We start from the raw sequence: 23682 nt of genomic DNA, 5'->3' as shown, positions 1-23682 counted from the left end.
GAAGGAAAGTACAGTGCTTATTGCAGGCCATCAGACAAGGAAGTGGGAGACAGGCCTCAGATCCACTCCCAACTGGTCTTTGAGTGAGGTTGATTTTATTTTTTGAGAGGAAGAACAAAGAGTCTGAAATTAATTATTGTCTTGTGACATTTAATCTTAGTTTTGGGAGTAAGGACTGCTTTGGTGTATGATTCTGTTGCCAGGTGGTTCAGGGCTTGAAAGTGAAGTTGCTCAGTCGTGTCCAACCTTTTGTGACCCCATGGACTGTGGCTACCAGGCTCCTCCGTCCATAGGATTTTCCAGGCAAGAATACTGGAGTGAGTTGCCATTTCCTTCCCCAAGAGATCTTCCTGACCCAGGGATTGAACCTGAGTCTCCCGCAGATGATTTACAGTCTGAGCCACCAGGGAAGTGGAGTTCTGTTAGCTCACTCTGCACTGGAGAAATAACCTAAGTTTATACATTAATGATGATACCTACAGTAGCAATTTTAGTGCATTAATGATGTTATTGACAACAGCAACTTTAGTCATCTGACTCTGATTAATTACTATTAGCACAGATTGAGGTCAGGGGGACAGGGAATAAAGTTTTGGATAGAAAAATTAATCATAAACTTGGTTGTTAGGAGGACTTGGTTTTTTTGGGAGGACTTGGTTTTATCAATATTTAAATGCAGCTAGTTAGGTAGCTGCATATTCCCTGCCATTACACAGCATCCTTTCTTCTGGATTTTATTACTATTATTTAGAGATTAAAACTCTCCTAGGAGGTCATTTTTTGGGGAAAAAAAGCAGCATAAAATTTTTCTTGTTCCAGTGCTTCTATTCTCTCGCCTCACCTTTCCCTAATCAATATTCAACACAGGTATAGCTCAGGCAGTTGTTCCTAGTAGACATCTGTTTTCTGTCTAGCGTTCATTCCCATTTTCTGATAGCATGCATGCTTTTCTTGAAAAGCTGTCACTTCCTTATCACATGTGGTCTTAGCGGAATTGTTAATCAGATGGGTGCCTGATTCAAGTTTTGCTAACCTGACTCTTTTTAGTGTTAAGTTTGGATATTGAGGCTGCTATTTATCTGAATAGCAGTTTCCTAAAAAGAGTGGCTATTGGGTATGCTCTCTAGAACACTAAAACTTAGTTACTCTGCATCTTGTCCTTTCAAATGCCAGGAACTTGACTTTAATTCTGTGACTTTTTTCTTTTCATCTCACAGTCCCTTTTTGCTTAAGTCAGAATTTGGTTTATGTTGCCACAACCCAAGCTAGATGCTATATTGCCCACATGTGACAGCCAGCCACTAAAAGAGTACAAATCGAGCGTACTGAATATTCATTTGGTATGTGTCAGGGCAACACTTGGAGCCATGTTTGACTCAGGTTTTGGCATACACTAAAGTCAAATCTTCTATGCTCCTTGACTTGTTCTTAGAGAAAGATCAAGTGTACTAAAATTTTGGTGTATGTTTGGTTTTCTGTTTCTCATAAAAAATGGAAAGTTACAGTGCTCTTATCAGTTTATAATGCAATATGTTGATATCACATTCATATTTTAATTTTTCTGCTTTCTGAAGAATTAGATGCAATAGATAGCAATAGTATGACTCTGAGATGGAACACACCTTCTTAAAGTGGAAGAATGTTTATGATGATCAGAATTCATACACTATTTAAATTGTTTTCATTGGTGTACGTGTCAGTGACAAATATATTTTTTGGTTAAATACCCACTAGATTAGTGGCTGAATCAAGACCATGTCTTAGAAACTTTGAGAGGGTCATAATAGGGTTTTTATAACAGGACTTTCTTATCTACAGGTCATACACAAATCTTTGAAGATGAATCATTATATGGATAAGAATGGGTGAATTTAATTCAGATGACCATTATATCTACTATTGTGAGCAAGAATCCCTTAGAAGAAGTAGAGTAGCCTTCATAGTCAACAGTAGAGTCTGAAATGTAGTACTTGGGTGCAATTCAAAAATAACAGAATGATCTTGGTTCCTTTCCAAGGCAAAACATTTGACATCACAGTAATCCAAGTCTATGCTCCAACCATTGATGCTGAAGAAGCTGAAGTTGACTGATTTTATGAAGACCTACAACATTTTCTAGAACTGACACCAAAAAAGTTGTCTTTTTCATCATAGGGATAGGAATGCAAGAGTAGGAAGTCAAGAGATACCCAGAATAATAGGAAAGTTTGGTCTTGGACTACAAAATGAAGCAGGGCAAAGGCTAACAGAGTTTTGTCAAGAGAACATGATGGTTATAGCAAACAGTCTATTCCAACAACCCAAGAGATGATTCTACACATGGACATCACCAGATGATCAATGTTGAAATTAGATCAATTATGTTATTTGCAGCCAAAGATGGAGAAGCTCCATACAGTCTGCAAAAACAATACCTGGAACTAACAATGGCTCAGATTATGAGCTCCTTATTGCAAAATTCAGGCTTAAATTGAGTAAAGTAGGGGAAACCACTGAATTATTCAAGTATGATCTAAATTAAATCCCTTATGATTATACAATGGAGGTGATGAATACATTCAAGGGATTTGATCCAATAGAGTCACTGGGGAACTATGGATGGAGGTTTGTAATGTTGTACAGGAGACAGTGACCAAAACCATCTCAAAGAAAAAGAAATGCAAGAAGGCAAAGTGGTTGTCTGAAGAGGCTTTACAAATAGCTGAGGAAAGAAGAAAAGTGAAAGGCAAGGGAGGGAGGGAAAGATATACCCAACTGAGTGCAGAGTTCCAGAGAATAACAAGGAGAGATAAGAAGACATTCTTATATGAACAATGCAAAAAAAAAAAAAAAAAAAAAAAAAAATTAGAGGGAAATGATAGAATGGGAAACTAGAGATCTTTTCAAGAAAATCAGAGCTATCAAGGTTACATTTCACACAAAGATGAGCACAATAAAGGACAGAAACAATAAATACAAAAAAGAAGCAGAAGATATTAAGAAGAGATGAGAAGAATACACAGAAGAACTATACAAAAAAGGTCTTAATGACCTGGATAACCACGATTGTGTAGTCACTCACCTAGAACCAGGCATCCTGGAGTGTGAAGTCGAGTGGGTCTTAGAAAGCATTACTGTGAACAAAGCTAGTGGAGGTCTAGCTGAGCTATTTCAAATCCTAAAAGATGATGCTGTTAAAGTGCTGCACTCAGTATGTCAACGAGTTTGGAAAACTCAGCAGTGGCCACAGGACTGAAAAAGGTCAGTTTTCATTCCAATCCAAAGAAGGGCAATGCCAAATAATGTTCAAACTACCCTACAATTGCACTCATTTCACATGCTAGCAAGGTTATGTTCAAAGTCCTTCAAGCTAGGCTTCAGCAGTATGTGAACTGAGTACTTCCAGATGTACAAGCTAGGATTTGAAGAGGCAGAGGAAAGGATCAAATTGTCAGCATTCATTGGATCATGGAGAAAGCAAGGGAGTTCCAGAAAAACATCTGCTTCATTGACTATGCTAAAGCCTTTGACTGCATGGATCACAAAAAACTGGAAAATTCTTCAACAGATGTGAATACCAGACCACCTTAACTGTCCCCTGAGAAACCTCTATGTAGGTCAAGAATCATCAGTTAAAATTGGACATGGAACAATAGTCTGGTTCAAAATTGGGAAAGAAGTACAACAAGGCTATATATTGTCATGCTTCTTATTTAACTTCTATGCAGAGTACATCAAGTGAAATGCTGGGCTGGATGAATCCCAAACTGGAATCAAAGTTGCTGGGAGAAGGATTAACAACCTCAGATATGCAGATGATACCACTGTAATGGCAGAAATTGAATAAGCACTAAAGAGCCTCTTGATGAGGGTGAAAGAGGAGAGTAAAAAAGCTGGCTTGAAACTCAACATTAAGATCATGGTGTCTGGTCCCATCATTTCAAAGCAAACAGAAGTGGAAGCAGTGACATCTTTTCTTTTCTTGGGCACCAAATTCATTGTGGATGGTGACTGTAGTCATGAAATTAAAAGATGCTTGCTGCTTGGAAGGAAAGCTATGACAAATCTAGACAGCATATTAAAAAGCAGAGACATCACTTTACTGACAAAGGTCCGTGTAGTCAAAGCTATGATTTTTCCAGTAGTCATGTACAGATGTGAGAGTTGGACCATAAAAAAGGCTGGTCACTGAAGAATTGATGCTTTCAAATTGTAGTGCTGGAGAAGGCTCTTGAGAATCCCTTGGATAGCAAGAAGATCAAATCCGTCAATGCTAAAGGACATAAACCCTGAATATTCATTGGAAGGACTGATGCTAAAACTACAGTTCCAATACTTTGGCCATCTGATGCAAAGAGCCAATTCATTGGAAAAGACCCTAATACTGGGAAAGATTGACAGCAAAGAGAGAAGTGGGAGACAGAGAATGAGATGGTTGAATGGCATCACCGACTCAATGGACAGGAATTTGAGCAAAATCCAGGAGATAGTGGAGGACAGAGGAGCCTGACCTGCTGCAATCCACGGGATTGCAGAGAGTCAGACATGACATGGGTTGAACAACAACAAAAGGAAAAAGATAGAACTCTTAATCTTTTCCACTTCTTAGGTTCATTCATGAAAGGTACATCCTTGTTCCTTGTTATGTACTGAATTCCTTCTCCTTCTCATTCATATGTTTCAGTCCTAATTCCCAATATGACTATATTTAAAGACAGGGTCTTTAAATTTAAAGACATCTACCTCTTCTCATTTTCTTATCCCACAACCACATATGACCTTCTTTTCCCTAGCATATCCAGAGGATCTCTGAGAATTATGTCAGGATAGTTTCACTCTGTACTTGAAGGCACCATTTTGGTGATGTTGAACCTGTTTCCGCATCTGGTCCACAATGCAGAACTTCTTTCTTATTATTGTTTTTCTGGGATGCCACTGTTTCTTCTGCAATATGGCCTTATACTGCCCTCACACCCCATCAATGTTTGTCTGAACCCAGACTGCAGAGTTCAAGACCTTTCCCTTGAATCTGCTGAGACCCATGCAAATCACTGTTAGATAGGGAATGAGGTTGCTTAAGCTTACAAGCTGTCATATCCAAGCCTCATCAAGCCTGAAGCCCTATGGGAGTTTTTACTCATTGGACGTTTTAGGTTTCATTCCACTTTAGCTCAGTTCTTAGGACAGAATCTATGATACAGAGATGAGTAATTTATTCAAATGAGTGAGGGAAACATCAGTGTCAGAGCTCAGAGAATTCTTGACTATGTTTCCTCCCCACTCATTTTTGGTGGACTCCTGCTGTCACATAACCAACAGTGTCTTTCCCTGACATCACCTGAGCCTCTTTACCACTCCAGTACCACCCAAACTTCCTTCTACTGTTGGATATTTTGACAAGTGCTTTTCCTCTGTTTTGCCTCCAATATCAAGAGGATATGTTCACACAGTCTCTTCCTCGGCTTTCCTGTTATCTCCATTTTTCTGAACATTCTAGGAAGCTGCTGGGAGCAGTGATAGCTTGTGTCCCTCCATCCCTTGATTTCCTTCATCAGACCAAATAACACCACAGAGAAGAATCTTGATCCCTCTTCAATTTGTCCAGATATCACCAGACCCAGGCCAAAATGCAATTCTCCTACATGGAACTGGTTGGTTTTCCAAAAGGAAAAATGCTCTGCACAACTGCATATCTCAGATAGGTGTCTTGCTTCTTTTAGTTTAAAATATAAAGGAGATGGTTCCTTGACAATCATCATTCATATTCTGACATTCCTTCTCTTTTCAGAGAACAGATATACAACCAAAAAGAGTTGACAGATAAAACGAGATTACTTAAGATGACTCCCTCAGCTTATGGTGGCTAAGTCTTTAGAATAAGATACAGAGGTTATCAATCAAGACAGTGAACAGTCAATCAGTAGCTTCCAAAGAAGCTCAAACAACAACAAAATGTAGATACGGTGTCCCCTAAATAAACAGAGGGTTCCCTTTTGGCTAATCTGTTACAAATTCCTTAAAGTGAGAAATTTCAACGCATAAAACAAATACAGTATAAGTGTTTTCTCCTGATCACTTTAATATGCCTGTTACTATAGAAGTGGCACATCTTATTATTAATTTGTGGTTGTTAAATTAGCTCTTACCTGTCTTTTTCTTTGTGACTGCAAAAGAAACAATTATGGGAAATTCTGGATCATTGTTATTTAATCTAGGAACATTTTACCTTAAACTCTAGTCCTGTTAAGTGTACTACTCTTATCCATAGATTTTATTCCCTAATTTGTATTGCTTGGCTGTTGTGTTTTGACCATGCAAAAAATTTGTATAGTCAAAAGAGTGCTTTCCAAAGTCAATTCTAGATTTTTTCACATTAATATTTACATAACTTTTGAAATTTCAGTGTTCAAAATATTGATCCACAAAAGTAAACTGGTGTAGCCACTATGGAAAAACAGTATGAGGATTCTCAAAAAACTAAAAATAGGGCTACCGTATGGTCCAGCAATCCCATTCCTGGGCATATATACGCAGATAAAACTATAATTTGAAAAGATAAAATGAACCCCTATGTTCACAGCAGCATTATTTATGATAGAATGGACCTACAGATGATCACATTAAGTGAAACAAGTCACAAATAGAAAGACAAATACCATATGATATCATTTATATGTGGAATCTAAAATACGACACAACTGAACATACCTATGAAACAAAACAGACTTCCAGACATAGAGAACAGACTTGCATTTGCCAAAGAGGTCAGGGGGAGGAAAGGACTGGAAGTTTGGGATTAACAGATGCAAACCAGTATTTATAGGACGGATGAACAACAAGGTCTTCTGTATAGCATAGGCAACTACATTAAATATCCTCTGATAAACCATAATGGAAAAAAATATGAAAAAGAATATATAAATACACACACACACACAGACATAACTGAATCACTTTCCTGTAAAGCAGAAATCAAGACAACATTATAAATCAACTAGACTTCTATAAAATTTTTAAAATTTATTTCATTTTAATTGGATGAAAATTGCCTTACATTGTTATGTTGCTTCCAGCCATACAACAATGCGAATCAACTAACTATGTATATATACCCTCCCTCTTGAGTATTGATTCATATGAAAGAATTCCAGGGGTTTCTCCTGAGAGATGCCACATCAAGGCCTGTCTCCTCATCAAGTTATCCACTTAACTGTTAGCTGAAAACAACAAGCTGTGTGAAGTCATCAGTATTTTTATTCCAAGTCTTTAAGATAAATATATATTTTTTGGACATGGAAAGAGTTAGTTTCCTTTCCATCTGTTCCTCAAACTTAACATGTACCCCACCCCCGCCCCTTGCTCCCCAGTCAGTCAGTCAGTTCAGTCACTCAGTTGGGTCTGACTCTCTGCGACCCCATGGACTGCAGCATGCCAGAGTTCCCTGTCCATCACCAACACCCGGAGCTTACTCAAATTCATGTCCATCGAGTCAGTGATGTCATCCAACCATCTCATCCTCTGTCATCCCCTTCTCCTCCTGCCTTCAATCTTCCCCAGCATCAGTTTCTTTTCTAATGAGTCAGTTCTTTGCATCAGGTGGCCAAAGTATTAGAGCTTCAGCTTCAGCATCAGTCCTTCCAATGAATATTCAGGACCGATTTCCTTAAGGATGGACTGGTTGGATCTCCTTGCAGTACAAGGGACTCTCAAGAGTCTTCTCCAACACCACAATTCAAAAGCATAATTCTTCAGTGCTCAGCTTTCGATTATGGTCCAACTCTCACATCCATACATGACTACTGGAAAAACCATAGCCTTGACTAGATGGACCTTTGTTGGCAAAGTAATGTCTCTGCTTTTTAATATGCTGTCTAGGCTGGTCATAGCTTTTCTTTCAAGAAGCAAGTCTTTTAATTTCATGACTGCAGTTATCATCTGCAAAATCACCACCTGCAGTGATTTTGGAGCCCCCAAAAATAAAGTCTGTCACTGTTTCTCTTGTTTCCCCATCTATTTGCCACCAAATGATGAGACCGGATGCTATGATCTTAGTTTTCTAAATGTTGAATTTTAAGCCAACTTTTTCACTCTCCTCTTTCACTTTCATCAAGAAGCTCTTTAGTTCTTTGCTTTCTGCCATAAGAGTGGTGTCATCCGTGTATCTTCAGTTCAGTTCAGTCCTTCATTTGTGTCCGATTCTTTGCAATCCCATGGACTGTGGCATGTCGGGCTTCCCTGTCCATCACCAACTCCTGGAGCTTATTCAAACTCATGTCCATTGAGTCAGTGATGGCTTCCAACCATCCCATCCTCTTAGGTGATTGATATCTGTGTATCTTAGGTTATTGATATATCTCCCAGAAATCTTGATTCCAGCTTGTGCTTCATCCATGTGGCATTTCACATGATGTACTCTGCATAGAAGTTAAATAGGCAGGGTGACAATATACAGCTTTGATGTACTCCTTTCCCAATTTGGAACTAGTCTGTTGTTTGATGATGTCCAGTTCTAACGGTTGCTTCTTGACTTATATACAAATTTCTCAGGAGGCAGGTAAGGTGGTCTGGTACTCCCATCTCTTGAAGAATTTTCCACAGCTTGTTGTGATCTACATAGTCAAAGGATTTAGCATAGTCAATGAAGGAGAAGTAGATGTTTTTCTGAAATTGTCTTGCTTTTTCTAAGATCCAACAGATGCTGGCAACTTGATCTCTGGTTTCTCTACCTTTTCTAAATTCACCTTGAACAGCTGGAATTTCTTGGTTCACATACTGTTGAAGCCTAGCTTGGAGAATTTTGACCATTACTTTGCTAGCATGTGAGATAAATGGAATCATGCAGTAGTTTGAACATTTTTTGGCATTGCCTTTCTTTGGGATTGGAATGAAAATTGACCTTTTCTAGTCCTTTGGCCACTGCTGAGTTTTCCAAATTTGCTGGCATATTTAGTGCAGCACTTTCACAGCATCATCTCTTTGGATTTGAAATAGCTCAGCTGAAATTCCATCATCTCCACTAGCTTTGTTCATAGTGATGCTTTCTAAGGCCCATTGGACTGAGCACTCCAGGATGTCTGGTTCCAGGTGAGTGATCACACCATCATGGTTATCTCGGCCATTAAGATCTTTTTTTTGTATAGTTCTTCTGTGTATTCTTGCCACCTCTTCTTAATATCTTCTGCTTCTCTTAGGTCCATACGATTTCTGTCCTTTATTGTGCCCATCTTTGCATGAAATGTTCCCTTGCTATCTCTAATTTTCTTGAGGAGATCTCTAGTCTTTCCCATTCTATTGTTTTCCTCTATTTCTTAGCATTGATCACTTAGGAAGGCTTTATCTCTCCTTGCTATTCTTTGGAGCTCTGCATTTAGATGGGTATATCTTTTCTTTTCTGCTTTGCCTTTCACTTCTCTTTTCTCAGCTCTTTGTAAAACCTCCTCAGACAGCCATTGTACCTTTTTGTATTTCTTTTTTTGGGGAAGGTTTTGATCACCACCTCTTGTACAATGTCATGAACCTCCATCTATAGTTCTTCAGGCACTCTGTCTATCAGATCTAATCCCTTGAATCTATGTGCCACTTCCACTGTATAATTGTAAGGGATTTGATTTAGGTCATACCTGAATAGTCTATTGGTTTTCCCTACTTTCTTCAATTTCCATCTGAATTTGGCAATAAGCAGTTCATGATCTGAGCCACAGTCAGCTCCCAGTCTTGTTTTTGCTGACTGCATAGTGTTTCTCCATCTTTGGCTGCAAATACCACTTCCCAATATCTATGGCTAATTTTCAAGAGTCATTGCTCCAAATGCTTAGGTTTTGTGGGGAAAATTGAGTTCCATATACAGTGATGGCACACAAAAATATAACATATGAATTACCATAAACTCTGCTGGGGTAAACAACTAGCTAGTCTTCCCAAAGAGTTTAAATCCCACTGGCACCTAAGAGAGGAGGGCCAAATCAACACTCCTCTGTGTGTGTGTGTGTGTGTGTGTGTGTGTGTGTGTGCATGTGTAGTAAGAAGAAAGCACTATATCAGTATAGTTTAAAAATTCCAATTTGTTTAATTCCACAAAGGAAATTTCTCAGAGTAATAACAAAAATTTCCCCCAAATACGAGTGCCTTTCATTCTTTTTTATGACATGCAGCATTTCTCAGTTTGATCAAGTGAACACATATGATGCTCACAATAGCAAACATTGAGGAAAATATTTAATATTTAATAATAAAACATACTTAAGAATAGCGAAAGAAAGTCAAGTTGCTCAGTTGTGTCCGACTCGGCGACCCCACGGACTCTAGCCTACCAGGTTCCTCCGTCCATGGGATTTTCCAAGCAAGAATACTGGAGTGGATTGCCATTTCCTTCTCCAGGAGATCTTCCCAACCAAGGGATTGAACCTGGGTCTCTCACACTGTAGGCAGACGTTTTACCGTCTGAGCCACCAGGGAAGTCTTAGATAGTCTTAAGAATAGTGATGCTGGTAAAAATTGAAGCAAAAGGAGAAGGGTGGTGGGCAGAAGATGAGATGGTTAGACAGCATCATCAACTCAATGGGCATGAATTTGAACTAACATGGGGAGATAGTAGAGGACAGAGGAGCCAGGCATGCTACAGTCCAGTCCAGGGGGTCACAAAGAGACACGACTTAGTGACTGAACAACAATAAGAACAATAGCAACAATCTACTGAGAACTGTAATTCAGTCCTAAAATTTCCCTCTAATCCCATTTTTCTTTATGATTTTTTTTTTTTTTTTTCCAGGAGAAGGGAGGATTTATTACTTGCAGCAAATAAGGAGAATGTTTGCTTTTCCAATGCAGGGTCTCTTCTTTGTATATGATTTTGAAAAGTTGTTAGGAATAGCAGTAAATATAAGTTCCTGGGAGACGAGTAAAAATATTTTTTTAAAAGAAACAAAAGAGTATGGGATGGAGAAAGTGTTCATGGATGAGCTGAGCCAGGCGAGGTAGATATGAGTTCAGACCCCAGACAAGACTTGAAGGCTAGTGGGGGCGGGGGAAGGAGGATTCAAGGGAGAACTCTGGAGTGGCTGGAATGTTTGTTTAGAAAGCAGCAGGGATTATCTGATAAACCGGGTAAACGGCTTGTCATTTTTATAATGTAAATGAAACCAGTAGTAAAAGGAAAAGCTGACATCCTCTCACCGGACAGATAAAGCCAAATGATTATTTTTAGAATCATTTACAGAAGAAAGCAAACATTTTCCCCCTGATTTCCAACACTTACCACCTCCTCTTAGCCTCTTGGAATGTTTATTGGGGCTGAGTGAATGAAAAGTGGAGGAAGGGTGGAGGGAAGGGGAGGGAAAGGGTGAGTTAATCCTTCAATTTTGCTTTGAGACTTCAGATGAAGTGTACCAAGCATTTGAAATTGGGGACAAAATGAAGATTTACACAGAAGTAAGAATTGGTTGGTTCTCTCTAGGCCATAGAAACTTCTGCATCTCACAATTAATATTCTAAAGTGATTTTGCCTTCTATTTTCTCCTCAAGGACCTGACCCAAAAGGTATTTAATTTTTAAATGGGCATACAAATAATTCAGAACAAAACAAGCTTTTAACAACAACAACAACAAAACCTGTCTTATTCAAAATCCCTGGAAGGTTTTTAGTGAGAGCAGTGTGTGACTGACGTGGTAAATTAGGCCTGCTGGAGAAAAATCAAGACAAAATGTGGATTCATTGTTTTTTTGAAAGGCAGCCATCTTTCCAAGGGAATGTGTACACCACGTTTTATTAAGAAATTATATCTTTCCCCATGTTTTCCATCTCTCTCACATGCTGGCAATGGCAAGCAGGTTGAACAGATGTGATGAAAGAATTAATACCAGTCTTGGGAACATGTAAACGAAATATTTCTTTTGAAATACCTATCTTTAAATTCCATTAGTTCAATCAAGACACTGGAAGAGCCTGGATTAGGGGAATGATTTATACAGCACAGGCTGTTTGTCCAGACTCAGAACACCTTCGTAATAAGAAAAACGTGAAGATGAATTTAATAGTTCTCCAATGAATTGGCTCGGAGTTTAAAATCCTGCTATGACTGAGATAACTGTGTTTGTTTCAGTTTTAATAAATTCACCTCGGTAAGAATTTTTCTTTTTTTTCTTCCAGAGTCATTCATAGCTGCTACACATTTGTCTCTGTGTAAAACCAGCTCTCCCCTCTGAAAAAGAAGCATAACCAGTCAAAGAACAAGTATATAGGATTAGCACATTATGAAGAAAAAAGAGCAGCTTTCAGCTCTCTGTCATGGATGATATTTATCACATTTTTCATGACCAGATCTAATAACAGTGCAGAGATAAAATAGGGTTGATGCATCTCTCCTGTGAAGAGAATTTTACAACAGTAACTCCAGGAAATCTAGGAGATGAAACATGTACTTCTCTTCTCTTGCAGTTTTTATTAGAGAAAAATGGAAGGTGTGTGTTGAGGGGGAGGACTTCCACCAAAGTGGGCTTGAATTTTCTGTCTGTTATGCTAATGTATTCATAGAAAAAGCTGGTGCTGAGGGCGGTTCTCCAATTAAGACAAATGAGGCACATTGAATTTCTCCCCCAGGGCACAGCAGGGGTGCTGGCAAAATCTACTTTATTCTTTTCTGTCAGGGCTGAACTGGAAACAAAAGCATGAAAATTCAACACATCCACTTACAGAATAATAAAGGCTGTTGTTTAAAGCGTGAAGAGTTTTGGCACCCTTCTGGGGCCTTATGCAAATCACTCTCCCTCTTCACTGCTACCACACCATCGGTCTTGGAAATTAAAGATGTACTTGGTCGGTTAACAGCTGAAAGGAGAAGAGCAGGCTGAAACTCAATTAGATTTGTATTAAGCAAATAAATCAGGACTGACTGATATTGGCTAAACTAAAATGCATTATGGGCTGACAGTAATTCTAATTTGATTGACAAATATATGTGGTATGTTATCAACCTAAATGAAAGATAAGAATTTTTTAAGGGTTTTATTCTCATAAACAATCCTCTCCCTGCTCTAAACATATACAAAACCATAAACAGAGACCACTGGCATGGTGCTGTGTATAATCCATGATCAAGAACACAAGGAATCTGTTTTCTGATACATGTTAAGAGTTGAAGGCAAAATTATTCTGCAGAAAGACATTTGTTTTCATTGATTTATTTGGTGTAATGTAACAGCTAAACACATTATTTATTTGCTTGAATGAAGTACACTAAAATACACTATTTTTATTATGGTGAGTAACAAAAGCATAGACCTGTATATGCATTGTTACTTTTTTCCAGAGTTCTGCAGTACATGATGCTTTTCTATAGCAGGTTATATATAAAGGAGCGTCACATGAGGTTCAAAGTCATAAATGAAGATTTCAGGCAAATCCTCATATATGTTGATTTGTGTGGTTAGATAAATGAGAAGTTTTCCCTTGTGAGACAATTTTGGGAGTTCTTTTTTTAAACTCATTTCCTTGTCTTTGCTGTTTACACTTTTAGAATGCATAGAGATATAAGTCATTACGTTTAATATACTCTTAAGTTAATCACTGCACACTAACTTCATCCTTCTGCTTTGGTTGTCAGCATCTTCTACTTGCCCCATGTTTTCCTTTCATCTGCAGGATTATCTTTTCCTTCTGGCTACCAGACTAAAGATCCATTCTTATCTTTCAATGATCATTCCTTCTCTCTTTTCCTACTTGGCTCTTCTTGCCAAGTCCTGCTACGTTCTGCACTGTATCAGTGCCAGAGAGGTTTCTTACTCCCCTTAGGAATCTGCCCAAACCTTTGTCCTGTGTGGGCTGCCTCCTGCCACAGCTCTTGCCAATGCATGTTTTTCACTCTTTGCGTCCTCTTCTCTCCTCCAATGAGCACATAAAAGATACTCAGCCTAAACAATTTTCTTTGACACCCGATCCCCAGTTTTCCTCCCAACACCATCAATAATACTCCTCATTGATACTGAGAGCAAACATCACAGGATGAGACAGTGCCAGTTGCTGGAAGATTTCACACAGTTTCTTCCATCTCAGATTAAATTCTCTATTTTTAGCTTTTCAAGCACCTGCCACGTCAAACCACTCAATCGCTACTTTCACTTATCTCTTCCTATTCCCCGGCAGAGCTGGTCACCTGATGGGCTTCTTCTTGTCTCTCCTATTTTGTTCAGGTTTTGCTTCCTTTCCTGATACCTCTTCTGAAATTTACCTGAGAAATCAGTTTTTAAAACTTCAATATCCATCCCAACACTCACACACAATCCACTAATGATAATCCATACCATTTATTGTGGGCTTAGAATAGTTTTCTTCCATAATATTAATATTTATTTAATTTTTTTTTTGAAGTTTCAAACTTTAGTTAACATTCTTCATTTACTTCTTTGATGGGTAAATATGGGATTAAATATAATTTTCTTGAAGGGCTTTGTTTATGCCTATTAGATTATTAGATTATCCATTTTCTTTCTTTCCATTTAAGAGCACTGACATCACAGAACTCCATTCTATGGACCACCATTGAATCTCAGGGTTTATTTATTTCACTTAAAAAAATACGGTAATATATGCATAACATGAAATTTACTGCATTAACTATTTTTAGGTGTACAGTTCAGTAACATTAAATATGTTTATAATGTTTTACAGTCATCACTAGTATCCATTTCCAGAGCTTTACCCTCAACCAGAACTGAAACGCTGGACCCAGTTCACAATAACTCTCCATTCCTCCATGTCCCCACTTTTCTTCTAAGACTCTTACTACCCTGGGTAGTGGTAAGTGGAATCACATAGTATTGGTCTTTCTGTGATTGGCTGATTTCATTTACTATAGCCATAACATCTTAAGGCTCATCTCTGTTTTTAACATCAGAATTTCATTCCTTCTAAAGGCTGAATAGTATTCCAATATATGTTTATACTGCATTCATTTATCCATTCATTGGCTGATAGATGTTTGAGTTGTTTCCACCTTTTGGCTGTTATGAATAAAACTGCTGTGAACATGAGTGTGCAAATGTCAAAGTTTCTGCTCTTAATTCTTTTGGGTATTGAAGTTTGAGATTTGACAACACAAATGCAGGATATGATTTTCTTCATAAAACTTTTATCTTATTTCTTAGACCCATTCATGTCTCCCTCTTTGCTATAATTCTCACAGCAGTTCATTTCTCTTTGGGGTAATTTTCTGTCAAGATATACAGTTTCGTATCTACTCACAAGGCAAAGCTAAGTCAAAAACAAGATGATACTGATGCCCCCTTCCCACCCCTCTTCAAATATGCACTGAGTCTGGGAAAAGGAAAATTGAAGACTCCCAGATCTGTGATCAACTGCCCAATTTAAACAAATTATATCCTGAAGTACATAATTTTCACACCTCAAATTCATATTGAAAGTATTTTTCTGCTTCTTACAGTGCCAGGAGAGGAGTGAAGGCAACACAGGAAACCAGACTTGAGAGGGACAGAGTGACACTTGGGTAATCAAAAGGCTTTGTTCCCTAAAGCCCAGTTGAACAGTGTTGAGCTATCACTCACTACTAACAGAAACAGTTTTCTCTCGCATTGCTGAAATACCAACTACTAAATAATGTTAGGATATATTTGAGGCAATAATGTGTAATCATTCACAGTTCTTTTGAAGGGAATGAGTTTAAGATTTTTTTTAAAAAAGTCCAAACGCATAGAGTTTTTAACTACTAGACATTTGGCAACATTACCTTCAGTCTCCTTCCTGCCCTATCCTCTCCTCCATAACCCTTCCCAAAAATCTTTCTGGATTTAATGTTGGAGAGAAAGAGTTCCTGCTTTCACTTGAACAGAAGTTCTTGTTTTTCATTTGTTCTGTTGACTTCAGTTATATTTTAACATATAAGTGTTGTGAGAGCAGACTGAATTCTGAATTGCTAGGTTGCATATTCACTAGCTGTAGAAGCAGATCTCAATCCACAAGTCAGAGCTCAAATTTTCTCCATAGTAGGTGGTCTAGAGCTACAGGATAGGTAAAAGTCAGATGGGGTTTGTGGAGTGGCAGGGGGTGGGGGTGGGGTGGGGGGGGCATGAGACAGGAGAAACAGAAAGGGAGAAAAAGAAGAAAGGAGGAGAGGAGGGAGGGAAGGAAGGAGAGAAGGAAGGAGGGAGATGATTTCTTTAGGGATAATGATATGCTTTATCTTACAGATACAAAGAAGGGAGGGAGCTGGTAATAGTCTTCAAGGGACATGCAGGAAGTCAGTGTTATCCCATATGACTGGCAGGCCTGACCCAAGCCAGTATGTATACTCCCCGCAAAGTGTTCTGACTGAAAGTGTCCACAGAGCAGTTTTCATCTCAGGTGGTTTATTCAAAGTTTTTATTTATTCAAGTAGGTATAGTCCTGATTTAAGATATTAATATCCTAGAGATTGGTCTAAAGGCCAAGGTGTCAGTGCTGTGTCTTCTCTTCAGATGGGGGTCCTGTCTCTCTCCACATAGCACATATGGCAACCCTCTCAGCAGCTTCTCTGGACTCCAAGACCTCTGAGTTGAAAGTGTTCTTTCTTAGTTCTTAACATCACATTCCTTCATTTCACTCAAGATACACTTCAGATGTAGACATTTAATAAAGCTAATGCCCTGTCTGTATCTCTTAAGGGATTTATGTGCATGTGTGTGTGCTCAGTTGCTAGGTCATGTCCAACTCTTTGTGACGCCAGGGACTGTAGCCGGCCAGGCGCCTCTGGACATGGGATTTCCTAGGCAAGAATACTGGAGCAGGTCGCCATTTCCTTCTTTAGAGGATCTTCCCACCCCAGGGATTGAACCTGGGTTTTGTGCATTGCAGGCAGATTCTTTACTACTGAACCACCTGGGAAGCCCTAACGAATTTGCAGAGGTATGCTTATATTCTTACTTCATTTAAAATATATCATTTATCTACCTACCTACCTATATCTATCTACCTATCATCTACCTCAACTTTTTAATAGAGGGAGCTAGAACACATTTGGGACCAGCCCTACTAGTTGCCAAGAGAGGGGAAACAACAACGGGTACTGCAGAAATTTTTTTTTAAATCATAAGAAATTTTCTTTCATAAGAAAATACTATGAAGAGTTATATACTGACAAAATGGACAACCCAAAAGAAATGGATAACTCTCTAGAAACATAGATCCTGCCAAAGCTGAATCAATAAGAAACATACTTTGAACAGACCAATCAGTAGAAGTGAAATTGAACCTGTCAGTTCAGTTTAGTTCAGTCACTAAGTCATGTCTGACTCTTTGTGTGACCCCATGGACTGCAGCATGCCAGAGTTCCCTGTCCATCATCAGCACCCAGAGCTTACTCAAAATCATGTCCATCAAGTCAGTGATGCCATCCAACCATCTCATTCTCTGTCATCCCCTTCTCTTCCCACCTTCAAACTTTCCCAGCATCAGGGTCTTTTTCAGTGAGTCAGTTCTTTGCATCAGGTGGCCAAAGTATTGGAGTTTCAGCTTCAGCATCAGTCCTTCCAATGAATATTCAGGACTGGTTTCCTTTAGGATAGATTGGTTGGATCTCCTTGCAGTCCAAGGGACTCTCAACACCACAGTTCAAAAGCATCAGTTCTTCAGTGCTCAGCTTTCTTTATAGTCCAACTCACATCCATACATGACTACTGGAAAAACCATAGCCTTGACTAGATGGACCTTTGTTGGCAAAGTAATATCTCTGCTTTTTGATATGCTGTCTAGGTTGGTCATAATCTGCAATAATAATAATAAAAATTCCCTGCAAACAAAAGTCCAGGACTGGATGGCTTCACTGGGGAATTCTACCAAACGTATAAAAAAGTATTACACCTATCCTTTTCAAAGTCTATCAAAGGCCGAAGAGAGAGACAGAGAACACTCTCAAAGTCATTCTGTGAGGCCATCATCATCCTGAAACCAAAACCAGACAGACACTAACAAAGAAAGAAAATTATTATAGGCCAATATCTTTGGTGAGGAAATGTGCAAAAATTCTCAAAAAATATTAGCAAGTTGAATCCAATAATGCATAAAAATGATCATACACCACCATCAGATTAGATTCATCCCAGGGTCACAAGGATGGTTCAACATACACAGATCAATGTGATATACCATATCTACATGATCATCTCAATAGATGTGGAAAAAGCATTTGATAAAATTCAACTTTCGTTTATGATAAGAAAACCCTTACCAAAGAGGGTATATAGAGAGAACATATCTCGACATAATAAAAGCTGTTTATGACAAATCTGCAGACAACCTTATACTCAACAGTGAAAAGGTGAAAGCCTTCCTGCTAAAATCTGGACCTAAACAAGGATGCCCACTTTCCCTACTTCTGTTTAACATAATATTAGAAGTCCTAGCCACAGCAATCAGATAAGAAAAGGAAATAAAAAATAGCCAAATCAGAAGGGAAGAGGTAAAATTGTCATTATAGGCATATGATATGATACTCTATATAGAAAGCCCTGAAGAGTTCACAGAAAAGCTGTTAGAATTGACAGATGAACTCAGCAAGGTAGCAGGATACAAAATTAACTTACAGAAATCTGTTGTATTTCTTTATACTAAGAATGAAATATCAGAAAGAGAAAGTATAGAAACAATCCTGTTTAAAATTACATCCAAAACAAACAAGCAAAAAACCTAGGAATAAAGCTAATCACAGAGGTAAAAGATTCATATTCTGAAAACTATAAAACAATGATAAAGGAAATAAAATATGAGTCAAAGAAATTAAAAGATATCCATGCTCTTGGATTGGAAGAATTAAATTTGTTAAATAAGAATTAATACTATTAAAGTGGCCATACTATCCAAAGCAATCTACAGATTTAATGCAAGCCCTATTGCATTACCTATTGAATTACCCATGACATTTTCCACAGAATTAGAGCAAATAATCATAAAATTTGTATGGACCTCAAAAAACCTGGAATTGCAACCTAATCCTGAGGAAAAAGAACAGAGTTGGAGGCATAACCCTTTCAGACTTCAGAAAATACTACAAAACCACAGTACTCAAAATGGCATGTTATTGGCAAAAAAACAAACATATAGATCAATGGAACCAAATAGAGCACCAGAAATAAACCCATACACCTATGGTCAATTAATCTTTGACAAAGATGGCAAGAATATACAATGGAGAAAAGACAGTCTCTTCAATAATACACAAAAATAAACTCAAAATGGCTTAAAGACTTAAATATAGACACAACACCATAAAACTCCTAGAAAAGAAAATAGGCAAAACATTCACTGACATAATTCTTAGCATTATTTCCTTAGATCTTTCTCCCATGGCAATAGAAATAAAAGCAAAAATAAACAAATGGGGCCTAAACAAACTTAGAAGCTTTTGCACAGCCAAGGAAACCATAAACAATACAAAAAGACAACCTACATGCTGGGAGAAAATATTTGGCAACAAATATTTGTGACAGATAAGGGCTTAATTTCCAAAATATACAGACAACTCATACAACTCAATATCAAGAAAAACCAAACAAACCAATCAAAAAATGGGCAGAAGACCTAAAAAGATGTTCCTCCAAAGAAAACATACAGATGGCCAGCAGGCGTACAAAAAGATGATCAACATTGCTAATTATTAAAGAAATGCAAATCAAAACTACAATGAAGTATCATTTCACACTGATCAGAATGGCCATCATCAAAACGTCCACAAATAATAAATGTTTCAAAAGATGTGGAGAAAAGAGAACTCTCCTACACTATTGGGTGGGAATGTAAATTGGTGCAGCCACTATGGAAAACAGTATGAAATTTCCTTAAAAAACTAAACTACCATATGATCTGGCAATTCCCCTTCTGGGCATATATCTGGGAAAGGTGAAAATTTTAATTTCAAAAGTTATATGCACCTTAATGTTCACAGCAGCAGTATTTACAATAGTCAAGACATGGGAGGAATCTATGTCATCAGCAGATAAATGGGTAAAGAAGACATGGTATATATATATATGTATATATATATACAATGAAATACTACTCAGTCATAAAAATAATGAAATTTTGCCATTTGCAGCAACATGGATGAATCTAGAGATTATTATACTAAGTGAAGTAAGTCAGAGAAAGTAAAATATCACATATTATCACATGGAATCTAAAAAAAAATGATATAAATGAACTTATTTACAAAACAAAAAGAGATGCATAGATGTAGAAAACAAACTTATGGTTACTGAAGAGTAAAGTGGGAGGAAAAAATTTGGAATTTGGGATTAACAGATACACAGTATCATATATAAAATAAACTATAAATATTTACTGTATAGCACAGGAAACTATATTCAGTATCTTGTAATAGCCTATAATGGAAAGTAACCTGAAGATATATATCTCTATATCATTTTGCTATAAACCTGAAAATGATACAATATTATAAATCAATTATACTTCAAAAAATTGCCAAGTTATTAGGAATACCTGAAAAATAAATCATGTATGCTTTAGACATCTATCTAGCAATCTTTTTGCAAAAGGCTAAGGATGTTTCCACTGATTGGGAAAATCTGTACTTTTTTCTTGCACATACTCATAGTATATAGTCTACAGGTTGCAGTTTTTTTCTTTCATGTGACCTGGAAGTATATAGTCAATTGAGAAACAATGTAAGAAGAATCATTCCAGATGAGTGGTTCCTAAACGTTGGCATCTGAATCATTTGGAGGGCTTGTCAAAACAGATTGCCCAGCCCCATCTGTGAATTTTGGATTCAGTAGATCTGGGGTGTGGTATGATAAATGATATTTCTAACAAGTTTCCAGCTGACGCTTATGTTGCTGGTCAATGGATCACTCTTTGAGAACTGCTGTTGTAGGTTTTCATCATAATTTATAGAAAGTGTGTCATTTTATAGAGAAGGAAGAATGTTGATTAGTACCAGTCAGTTAATGTTGAGAGTGAATATAAATGTATACCTATTTCATGTAATTGATAAACAGCAATCCATATTCACATGCATTTTCCCCAGAGCATTAGTAAATCTGGCATAGCATGTTAATAATGTTAATGCTGTTGATGTGATTAATAGTCTTAATAGGTGAGTTTATAAGAGGTAGCAGGGAGTCCTGGAAATGGAATGTTCTTTAAAACCCTTTCTTTTCCCAACTGAGCAAGTTAAGTTCTCAGTGCTTCTTTATCAACAAATTGGGCATGATTACAAATATATCACACGGCTCTCCTGAAGATGAGGTGATAATATACAGATTATTTTCAAATATTTTCATCACTATCTTTGATGGTAGGTAGGGAAAAAATTGCGAAAGACCGTAAGTTCATAGTAGACAAAAACTTTATTGAGGTCTCTTTATGTCTTAAAAGTGATTATATATTTTGCCTTTTTTTTTTGTCTACCATAGATCTATTTCTTTAATATAAAAATATTTTAGACTTCCCTGATGGTCCAGTGGTTAAGAATCCACCTGCCAATGCAGGGGGTTGATCTCTGGTTCAGGGAGATCCCACATGCTGTGGAGCAACCAAGCCTGTGTGCCACAACTACGGAGCCAGAGCTCCAGAGCCCGAGCTCCATAACAAAAGCCACTGCAATGCGAAGCCCGTACACTGCACTGGAGAGGAGCTCCTGCTTGCTGCCACTAAAGCCCACGCACAGCAATGAAGACCCAGTGCAGCCAAAAATAAAATAAATAAGTCTTAAAAAAAATTTTACCCAATTTGACATTATTCATGTTTATCTTTGATTTCTGCTGTGAAGAACAAATACCTCAGCTTGAGAAACTTAGGAAAATGCTTTTTAAATAGTAGGGTATTGCATGTAATTTTTTTATTATTAGAATTTTGTTTTATTTTGGCAAGCGTGTGAGACATTCATTAGCATATCCGTTGACTTTAACATCTCATTTACAGATTCCTTGTGCTGATATTTGGGTTTTAAATGATCCAATATATGATGAGATCTTTTTCTTCCTAGATTAAAATCTTAAATTTTTACTTCTAAATTGAGATTCAGAGGTGCACCAAGGTGAAAGCCATTTTAAGAGTCTGATTGACACATGGATCTGTTTATCTCTTAATAAAGTAAAAAATTAGGGAACAGTGAATGAATGTAACAGCTAATGGCTTCTGTGTTACATCATCATAGAATCTCTAGCATAATCAAAAAATATAAATGTGCATCTTAAATTTACACAAATGTACTGTTTTAATGTTATTTCCAACAATCTGAGAAAAAAAATCTGAAGTACGCATGATCCATTCAATTCTTGTTACTTGAACATCTCCTATGCGAATATTGAGCTAGTCTCCACAAATAATACAGAGACAAATAAGACACAATTCTTCCTCGATTCTTGAGAAATTTGACAACTTCCTATTTTAGCAATTGACCAGAGAGACCTGCTAAACTTATCCACTTAAAGATAACGACCCACTTATAACTAACAATCTTTAACAACATGGCCGAAATAACAAACAGGAGTCAGACAAATGTTGGTGTGAATCAAAGCTCAACCACTTCCTAGGTATGTGATGGTGGAAAGGTAACCTTCTTAAATCTGTTCTACTTGTCAGTTTTTCAATCTGTAAAATGGTGCTAAAATTATTTGCCATGTGGGGTCTTGTGAAGAGTGGACATAGTATATTTAAAGTGTGAAAAACAGGGACCAGCATTTAGGTTTCCCATCCCTGCTTCTTCATGCTTATCTACTAGCTTGAGCTCACGAGCTGGTCTGACACGGAGCCTGGTGAACATGGGAATGTAGTTGCCTTGGTTTAGGTTCAGATCACATTTCCAGGAATTGTGACCAGGAGGGTAGGGGACACAGTGAGTTGTGAACAAAGAACAACCTGTGGCTGCTCTTGTCAGAAGAAGGCAATGGCCATCACCCTTATTTTTGATATCGTGTGCTGTCCCTCCCCCACTAGTGAGGATGAAAAAGGGAAGAGTCTACCTGCAACTGATGGAACTCTTACTCAGCTTTGTGGTTCAACTTGGGGCATACCACAGGTTTTACGTTAGAGATGAAAATCTAAAGTAAGCTTTTTTCTCTCATGAAATTTCTACTTTGGGTAGCAGAAATGTTTCCCTATAAGAGAAACTAAAGGATTAGGCTGCATTCATTTCTCTTTCAATTTTTGAAAACTCTAAAAGTAGATGGGTAATGGCTGTGTGCTTAGAAAGAGTTCACATAAACATTCTCAGGAAACAAAAGTCAATCTAGAAGTGCTAATATTATGTTTAAAGACAAAGAAATTATGCATGATCCAACTGCTCAGAATTACACAGCCAAACCAAAGCTTCATAGATATAAAAATTAGATAATTTTGCAAAAAGATAAGAGTTTACCATCTACTTTGATTCTATCCATAGTTCTTTTTCACTTTTCAGAGACAAATTAGAAGCTTCAGGTGGGCCTATATGTATTTATAAGCCTATATGGGCTTCCCTGATAGCTCAGCTGGGAAAGAATCCACCTTCAATGCAGGCGATGCTGGTTCAATTCCTAGGTTGGGAAGGTGCCTTGGAGAAAGGATAGGCTACCCACTCCAGTATTCTTGGGCTTCCCTGGTGGCTCAGATAGTAAAGAATCCACTTGTAATTCAGGAGACCTGGGTTCAATCCCTGGGTTGGGGAGATCCCCTGGAGGAGGGCATGGCAACCCACTCTAGTATTCTTGCCTGGAGAATCC

This window comes from Dama dama, chromosome 9 (assembly GCF_033118175.1).
Source record: "Dama dama isolate Ldn47 chromosome 9, ASM3311817v1, whole genome shotgun sequence".
Lineage (NCBI taxonomy): Eukaryota > Metazoa > Chordata > Mammalia > Artiodactyla > Cervidae > Dama > Dama dama.
The sequence above is the reverse complement of the archived record's forward strand: the minus strand, read 5'-3'. Positions refer to the sequence as shown.